The sequence below is a fragment of the Macrobrachium rosenbergii genome, chromosome 15 (genome assembly GCF_040412425.1).
Source record: "Macrobrachium rosenbergii isolate ZJJX-2024 chromosome 15, ASM4041242v1, whole genome shotgun sequence".
Taxonomy (NCBI): Eukaryota; Metazoa; Arthropoda; class Malacostraca; order Decapoda; family Palaemonidae; genus Macrobrachium; species Macrobrachium rosenbergii.
This window is the reverse complement of record NC_089755.1, coordinates 6,114,478-6,124,477: the sequence shown is the minus strand read 5'-3', so window position 1 is coordinate 6,124,477 and position 10,000 is coordinate 6,114,478.

The following is a 10,000-nucleotide window of genomic DNA, read 5'->3' as shown; positions in this document are numbered from 1 at the left end:
AATTATTCTTCCACTAACATTTAAAAACATTTTTAAACGACGCATCATATTCGATCATCAATCCAGATTAATTTTAAACAATGTGCGGTATGTTCGTGTCATGCTAGTAGTTAATGTGGTATGTTCAGGTGGTTTAACATGGCTACCATTTAGTTTTCCCGAATTCTTCCCATGTTTTTTGTACAGAAGCTGTATATATTCGACATTATTTTCCTGAAATGATCTTTCCTGAATCATTTCACTCTTTGCAGATATTTTGTTGCAGAGGTTTTAATGCAACAATTTCATCAATAATTTAAACAGTTTTGAAATTTTCTTATTAACAAGGTAATGCTTCATTTTATCTTTACCGAACTTTCATTCAAATTGCCTGTCATCTTCCACATTTGCCTTATTTTTATTAATCCTGTTAATTTTTCAGATCATGACTTTTGTGTTTTGTTACGAGACGGCATAAAGTGACAGCAAGCAGCTTTTTAATGAAATCAACACAATTGTTTAACATTATATCTGTATATAAATAAATGACGGATATTACTAGTGGAATTACATAAGCCTTCACCCGCTTTATAACGTTAGACATGCTAAGGTGACATTTTTGTGTAACACGACACAATACACTATTGGGAAATGATCACAGTGCGTAATAAGGCGCTTGTTGCACACAGTTGTCTACTGAAGAACGCTTCCATATGCTTCGAAAAGATATGTGCCGATCATAGTCGTTACAGCACATGCTTGAATTACGAAGCTCTTTCGCCATGCTATTTGAATACAAACTATCGCTTGTTAATCGCCACACGAAAAGTTTCATACTTAAAGAAGTGTCGGGTTCTTTGTTAGTTGGTTGTATAAATTGTAATTGTCGTAAAGTTTATTCCGATTTAATATACCGATATATTTGCAAGTCTTCTACAGGTACTTCATAAACTACTTGTTATCTGTTATAGCAGCTTTCGTGTGTTTCTCGAAATTTCTCTTTCAGCGCCGATGCTACTTGTATTTACTATTGCCGGCAGCAGTCTCTGTTATCAAACATAACATTGGTTCATACCCTTTAGTACCAGCTACCTGGCGTTCAACATTGACGTCTCCAATGTATAACAGTAATACCAGCCAGTAGCGGCCAGCTTTGTTATCAACTCGATTTTTTCTGTCAATATTATCATTTGTTTTCTTTTATATTATGTTACGTAAGTTGGGTACTTCAGGTTTTTCTATTTCATAAAATTCTCTATACGTTTGTTAAAATCATCTTGTTGCGTTCATTACTCAAAACAACTACGTAAAGCCATACTGTTTAAAGCTGTGTAAATAATATTAAGATAGAGTAAGCTTTTCTTCCTGACATCATTAAATATTTGGCGGCATACCTTTTTCAGAATAATTGTATCCGTAAGTTTTACCAGTTTTAGAGCATAAAAGCAGGCCTTCAGCTTGTTTTTGTTCTTCTTTCATATCATTTGTCGATTTCATTACTTTGGTTTTTTGCTTTAGGTGGTGTTCTTCAGTTTCTTTCTCATTTTCACTTTCACACAACTTTCTCTGCCGCCTTCGTGGTAGCATCTTTGCGTTTCATTGCACATTTCAAATGAATTTCCGATAAAATGTTATCCATAACCTTCCAGACATGCCTTCGATTCGTTTCATTTAGTTTTTCGTAAAGACACTTTCGACATTTACTTCAAATATGTTTCATTATTTCCTATTCGTATGTGTTTTCTTTAAAACATTATTGGTTTTGTCATTGAAATAACATGTTTTCTTAAGCAGATCTGAATTCTTTCACCAATTCAATTCCAGTCTTCTTTTTATAGACATGCCAGTTCTTTCGTAATATTTACCCCGCATTGCAACACAATATTTTTAACTACGAGATTCGCCCACAGTTTCACAATATTCTGTTCATTGGACTTCCACCGGTATGTTCAGAGCATCCGCGCACGACCGGTTTCACAATTTTTTCAGGTGCCCATTGGCCGCAATTTCTGACACGTAGTGCTTGGGGACGCCGGGGCCTCTGTGTGTTTTCGATCTAAAATTCATTTTTTGTAGACCACCACTTTATTTTTTGTTATTTTTAATATTTGTTTATCGCTTTTTTGGTACACTGTAATCCTGGGCCCTTTTTTGAGGAGAGTCTGTATTTTTCTTTTTCGATTGTGAAAGGTTAATGGTGAATATTATATCGCGCTTACTGTTATCGCCATTCAATATTTAATTGTTCCGGTTTATAAATAGTCTTCTCTTATTTATCTGAACGACATTTCGTTGACTCATTTACCCAAATACTATTTAAAGCCGAAATATGCTTGGTCAGCATCCATGGTTACAGTCTTATCAACTTCTCTCCACCTTCAAAAAGGAGTCGAAGTGAAAGTCACAGTGCCAACATGTCAATATTTGTTCTTTTTGCGTTTTATTACCGTATTGTTTAATACCTACCCGATTTGATTATTTGGATTACAACAGAACTGTCCATTTCCGTTACCGTACTTTATTCGTAATGGTTAGTAAACAGTCAATCGTGCTGACGGCTCAGCAGTATTCAGGGGTAACAGAATCTCATAACAACTACCATAGCACTGGAGGTAAACAGTAATGCACCGAAAACCCAAGATACCGGTCCGCGAATTTATTCCCCGTCAATGGCACGGCTCGAACAGAGCTCAAATGTTCATTCTCTGCCTCGCCTCAGGGGATGGCACAACATGATTACAGCTGCGCCTGCTGTTAGACCGGTAATACAAGAATGGCAACACCTCACCCTGGTCATGTTGTGGGTTGAACCATAGAATGCCGTTCTAAACAGACACTTGAAACTCCGTGGGTTCAGCCTTGTTCTGTTTTTTGAGTTAGTCACCTGAGACCTCGTTCGGAACATATCGCAGTTAATCCCACACAGTTCCTCACTTTTACTCGAATATAAACACCAATTCGCCGATATTTTTCCATCGACAGGTTCAATAAATTTGCAGCAAAGTGAAATCTCAATAAAAATAACTCAAACAAATACAGTAATGACATGGGACTTCAGAACAGACATCTCCGGTGCACCAAGAGCCTTCTTCACCACAAACAAAGATGGCTCACATCGAGGGGGCATACGCCAGTTTAAACCTCACCAGCAGCAAGCTTCATGGCTTTGACTATTTTGCTGTCTCCGCCATCAGTATTTTCGACAGAAACATGTCCCCAAGAAAGTCACCGCAGACAATCGTAGTGGAAAATGTGTCCGGCAGCTGAAACTTAGAAAGACACGAGTATGAAAGAAAGAGCCTGTGACGCTTAGTTAATTAGCGCAGTTGTCAGTGTCCACTCATAAGCAAATATTTTTAAAAGAACAAAAGAGGACAAAAGTGCCAGTACACAGTACAAGAGTTGAGCAAAACAGGTGTCATAGAAACAGAAAAATTGTTGTTGGTAGTGATAAATGAAAAACATTTGTGTAATTCTTAGTGATAAATATAAACTATAGACACATTTAATGAGCCTGGAGAGAAGCCAGCCTTCTTTATTGTTAACACGTCATCAGTTTGCAGTTGCAATATTTATAGTTCAACGTAATTGTTGTTTCAAATAACTGCTAAAATGTATTCAGCATCACGTTGTAAGGTGTATCAGAAAAAATGAGGTGCATCCCGTGTCATTACAACACTATCTGTTTAAATTACCGGGAAAATATTTCAAAACATGTTAGTCCACATGGAATGGCAAATCAAAATAACTGTTATACCATATTGATATTCCATTGCTTCGCCGTAAAAGTACCATCATCTTTATCATTCACGAATTGATTATCAATACACAGCTGTCGGTCGAATGGTGATATTATTTTGCACGTAATGACTCATTATCATCACAGCCGGTGCCGACAAAATTCCGCAAAGTGATTTGCTCAAAACCTTCCACCCAGTCAGGTTTAGCATCAGTAGGGAATAGCAGACGAGAGTGACACCAGGATGTCTCTGATTTAAAGCGATTGCGCCATTGTCAGTAGTTTCCTTTATTAAGTATCACGATCGTGTTACTGCATGTTCAATAAATGTTATTGCTTATCACCAAAAACTGAGCATTCCTCGGTGAAAGTCACGACACGTTTGACCACCGCACCGCCAGAGCAAATGCGCTTGTGTGTTGTGTTTGTGCAAGCAATCACCGTTAACTTCATGAAGTCTTGTAATATAGTAAAGTGATCCACTTAATCGACGTTTGTCTTAAGTTTATTGATTTCAAAAACATGCCAGTGAAACGTCAAATATCAAAGAACCTCGATGAGTACAACGCGTACTTCGGGATTAAATAGATGTCAGTGATTTCTTCGAAACTTAATGGGTCTGCATCTGATCAGCCCTCAAATTATTCATCTGTTTCGTTCTACTTGTAGCGCCACCAAACTTAATGTGTTATCAGTAGCGAAGCTCACATTACCGCGCAGTTAGTAACCACCATGCGATTTAGCCCTCAATGTTAATATTTGCGAATACGTAGTCCCCTCCGTGTAAGGAAGCTTATAATCACTATTCTTGAAATTCAAATAAAATAAATCTATACTTAAATGGATTTATCATCCTGTTGCTCGCTGCCTAAATTATTATTAAAGTTGCTGTATACCTGAAATTATTTTGTTAACGTCATTTCAAAGTCATCTTAAACACAGTACCCTTAAAATACATAGTTATTTTCTAATTCCTTGTGTTGGCACAGTCAAGAAGAGAGAGAGAGAAGAGTTTATCTCTTAATCTTCGAGAACCATTTCGCTTCTTAAGTAATCAACAACAAAAATGTATATGTTTGTTTGTCTTTCCAGAGTTACTTACTAACATTTAAACACACGAACAAACACACACACACATTGAACAGTGTGTATATGGGATTCTCAATACAGTATCTTTCCTAGCATATATAGTGAGCAGTAGCATATATAGAAAAGCCGACAAGAGCCCATTTGTTCATTCATTTATTTCTCACACTTCTGCTCTTTTGCAAAGGCTCCTTCGACATTTACGATTTGCATGCATTTCAGACAACTCAGTTGAATGTAATTAGTGCCACCGAGCCTGGCAATACGCTCCGACCGCGTGTGTCGCCGAAACACTTTCACAAGGAGTGTTTCACAAGAAACACGAATATAAAGAGTTCTCGTACATCAACAGAAAAGAAATGTCTTCCTCATACTGCAAAAAGGTTAATTCAGTAGTTTATTTACAAAAGAAGAAGATCGTAACAATTCCAGAGTTCACATTGGGATGATTCAATGAAAGCTCAGCAGGATCTTCTCGACATGCTCAGGAAGACATACCATGCTAAGACACCACGACAACGTCACCCCGAGCGGTATCACCGGAATTACAAGAATGGCAGATCATCACGCACTGCTCCGAGGCCTTCACACATCAAAGGCCAACGCACACAACAGTGAGACTTCTTCCCGACGGCGGCATCAACACCTCGAAAGCTGAACAACACCAGGTGGTGCCGACAGTAACTTTCCACATCTTCACTGATTCAAACCGCATGTGAGACGCGTAGCGATCTTTCAACAAAGCTTAGATCAGGAATGCCAAAGCCAATGAAAAATTTAGCTCTCGTTAACATGGGAGTCACCAGGACACTGCAACAATATCTGGCCTATCTCATTCTGCCTCAGCTCAATTCTTCTGAGAATGCAGCGATGACAGCGGTTGAAAGCATTGGAATTTCACTCAAGCCAACATGATGAAGATTCCCAGATGCACTGTGAACTTACGGCACCGCCATTGCTTAACTTCATATAGCGACATGAGTCAACAGTTAAAGTCTACAAAAAGACTACATCACGGCCGTTAGCTGGCAAGATCAGCCTCGGGATTTATACAGCCACAAGAACTGAAAGCATCACATGTAACACCAGCCATTCTTCTTGTTAAAGACTCTGCTTGAAAGAAAGGTTGCTCCTTCACATAGCACACACACACACACAATAATAATAATAATAATAATAATAATAATATAATAATAATAATAATAATAATACACACAATAATAATAATAATACACATCATTAACAATTATGCATTTATAGCGTTATGAAAAAATTTTTTATAAACAATAACTGAGCTCGAAGTTCTGTGGGGAAGGGAGTCCAAATAAATATGTCAAATTACATTTCTCACAGGCTGTTTTCCGCCCCCGAGTTCGATATCTCGAAATTTGCTTGCTTAAAATTTTCATAACATTATAGAAATGCATAACGTTAATATTGGTAACATATTATTATTATTTTTTTTGCGCCTATCACAGTCATCCTCAGCAACTGCGAGCCATAGTAAGCCTGTTATCTCAGCCTTCCTAGAGTCCACTAGCGCATGCCAAAGCTTTGCAGTTGGTCACCATCCTGGAAGGCTTCAGCGTCTAGCCCAGACGCGCGATTGCGCGGGCAAGGCCTCCTTCCGGAATACCATGTCCTTCGCCGATTTTCGTCTGATATTTCATCACCTTTTTCCTTCTTTTCATCTGACGCCAAAACCATGCAGTATTAAAAGCTGTTATCAATGAAAGACAATTCTTCTGATTTTGTCACCAACGACAAAGTCTTCAGGTTGGTGTTTTGTACCATTTACACTGCGTGCCAGTTATGCTCTGCACAGCTCAGTGGAGGCCTCGTTACCGAATACCTTTACTCGTTCTGTGCAAGCTGCCATGTGGGTTTATGGTTCTGCCTTCATATTGCACTTCAGCATACGGGCGAGATGTTACTTCATCTGTTGCCTCTTGGGATCATACCCGGCGGTTCGATCTATAAAGTCGTTGTTGCTTCATGTTTCTTCGAGTTCTTCTCGGGGATAGCGTTGCTGGAACATCGCTTGCTCGTTCATGTAGCGTTCGCGCATTGTTTATCAAGTGCCATCTTTCCGTTCGTTTCATTTCAAACTTCGTATATTTTCTCTGCGTTTGTCTGTTTTATCATTTCATGCAATTTCAACACCGCTCACCGAAAGCCCATCTTCAGAAACGATGCCACAAACTCCAACGCGACATTGAGCATCGGGAAGCGTAGCACAGGAAGGTCATCGTTGCGGATTTAGCATCACCCGAATGGCCTGAACAATGCGCTGGCGGCGGTGCCCTGTTAGCATCGAGAACTGCCTTCCTCGCGTTGGTGCTGGAGGCTGTGTCCTTCCTTTCCGATGTAGTCAAAGCAGCGTGAAGAACATCGACATCTCCGACATTAGAATTATGTCCTTTCAGGTTTAACATTGTGAATACTTGGCGTGATATTCTGCCATCGCAACATCCCCTATCATTATTTTTTGTACCATGCTGGTTTTTCATCTTCATGCATCTGCCGCTGGTCTTCCGTTCTAAGCCAAATTACTAGCTTCAACCTTGCAGTAAACTGTATAAGACGTTTCTTCTACGACAGCCATGAAAGACTGCCAATCCTCCCGTGGAGCTGTGTGTGAGATGGTATGGCGAAGCCTTCGTTGGTATCACTAATAGTCAATTATATAGATGTCTCCAAATTAATGTTACTGTACCCGCAATGCTCACTAGTGAGCAGAGGGCCAGATAGAAATCAACATGTATTCGTCGGTCAGCGACCTCTCACTGGTCGTCTGTCGAACCAAGATCGCCGAGCCTGTTTGCTCCGCTTAATCCTCGAATCACCGTCTTCATCAGTGAACACCCGGGACACTGAGTAAACACCAAACTGACGACCATCTTCAACAGCCTACCTTCTGAGAATGAATCGATGATGCGGTGTTGAGCTCGGCCACGCCATCTTGTGAATAACTACGAATATTCTAATATCAAAGAATATTTCACAGCATCACCTTTATCCTCCATGGCGTAGTTGTAATCAGTATTAAGAAACTGGCTCCTGTTCAGACTATCAATGGGTTATTTTATTTTATATTAAAATACAAGAATTGAAAGAAGAATATGCATCAATTTGTTTTATGTTGCCATTTTTCTTTTAACAAAATATTACATTATTACAGTTGTTGTTGAAAATTAGTATTTACATAGTAAATCATTTATTTATCATACAAACAAAGAACATGAATATAAATTTTTACCAGTAAGAAGATGAGAGATTTATATAAAAACTATTACTTTGTTGAGTTAAACTTAATACAATATTTGTACTAGTACGTAAATCACATTTATCATACAATAAAATTTTCAAAATGTTATTTGTTTCGAATTGTTTCATTCAATTGCATATTACTAATTCAGCACATTATTATTATTGCCTATATCTTCACCGGCAGAGTTACCACCATTACTCGATAGCTGCGGATTGTCAGTATTAAGTCATCACCGCATAAAGCCAGATCTGTCAGTAATAGTTTGGCTTCAATGACCATTATCAGTTATTAAAATAGTGTTATATCATTGTTGTATGCAAGATAAGCTTGATAGTATAGAAAGGTTTCTTTCATAGGACGTTTGAAGATGATCGACAGTATCCTCGTTTTCGAGTTTTTCTCTCTGGTAGACTAGCATTGTGCTGCATTTCCACTGCAGCGTATCGGAAGGTCGGTGACATCGAGCCTTCATTTTTTCCGTCGCAACCCTTTCTGTTATTTTCGCATAGTTACGTCACGATTGTCATTGTATAAACAAACGAAGAAAAACGAGCATGCAAAATAGCGTAGGTTACGAACAAATATTGTTTTGCTTGGCCAACACAAATAATTATTTTCACGATATTAACTGTCTACTCCTGTATTTGAATTCTATGTTTGCTCTTGTTTATTCAAAAATCAATTAAGTTATAGAAACACTCCAACTTGTGTTACTCGGTTGTTGGAAGGAAATATAAAGCTGGCATAGTTTTACTTATTGAGCACACAATACTGAATCGGGATATATATCGAAAAATCATAGCGTATGTAGTCTTTCTATATGTTACAGTCATGTATTAAATGACTTCTGAATGCTAAAAGTCAGTAATTTCAACAGTGGTTGTATAAAACACAAAATAGTACACAACAGCTGCCTGGAAACACAGCAATGAAAGAGGGGAGTGTAAAACATTTGAAATGTGCCACACAGCATAAAATCATTGTTAAACTAGTTCAAAACAAAAACACACTACTTCATGAACATACAGCAACAAGAACAAGTGAAAAATAAAACTAAACTAAAATAGTAGTTTCTGACTTCAAGACTTCAAAGACCCGAAATACGTCACACTTCACAGATAGACAGCTGCAAACTGGCTCCACTATCTCTTCTTTCAACAACCAAGCACTACCACACAATTACTTCTCTCTCTCTCTCTTCTCTTTCTTCAAATGTGTTGGGAAAATTGGCCCTCTAGAAGCCCTCTTTGCTTTCTCTCATCTGTCACACACTTGCTGGAGCACACAAAAACTTCAGAGCTGCAAGCACCATTCTTTCTAAAATACTAAATCACATTTTTCTCATTTCTTTCAGACTGGCTTGCCTTCTTTCACTATGCCACTCTGGTTTCATTCATTGGGCCCGTCTATACCAGCCTCAAATACTCTCCTCACTGTCTGCTCATTCCTTATCAACACGATGTTCTTCTGTAACGATTTGCTAATCACCGCATAGTTGCTGTTGCCGCCGTTTTTCACTACTTTCAGCACGCCGTCAACTTCAGTTAGAAATAAACTCTATGCTACGTTCACTTCACTACTCGTATTACACGCATCATCATTTTTCACTTGTAAATAATACCTCATCGGCTGGCCCGTTTATCATTCTGCCACTCCTTCTTCCTTTCGCGCCGTCATACTATCAAAACAGCTCGCCATGCACTGTCAAGCCTTTCTCCAGCAAGCCCTTCAGCCTCCTCACGACACGCATCGCCAGAATCCCGGAGATCCAATTAGCTTGAAATAGCTTCGAATTGCCGTCACAGTCACTGCCCGCATTGTTACTGATACATGCCCTTTTCCATCACCTACCGGCGCCTGAACGACGCTCATTTAACACAGTCATATTACATCACTTCGCAGCCTCACAATCATTGCTAACACAT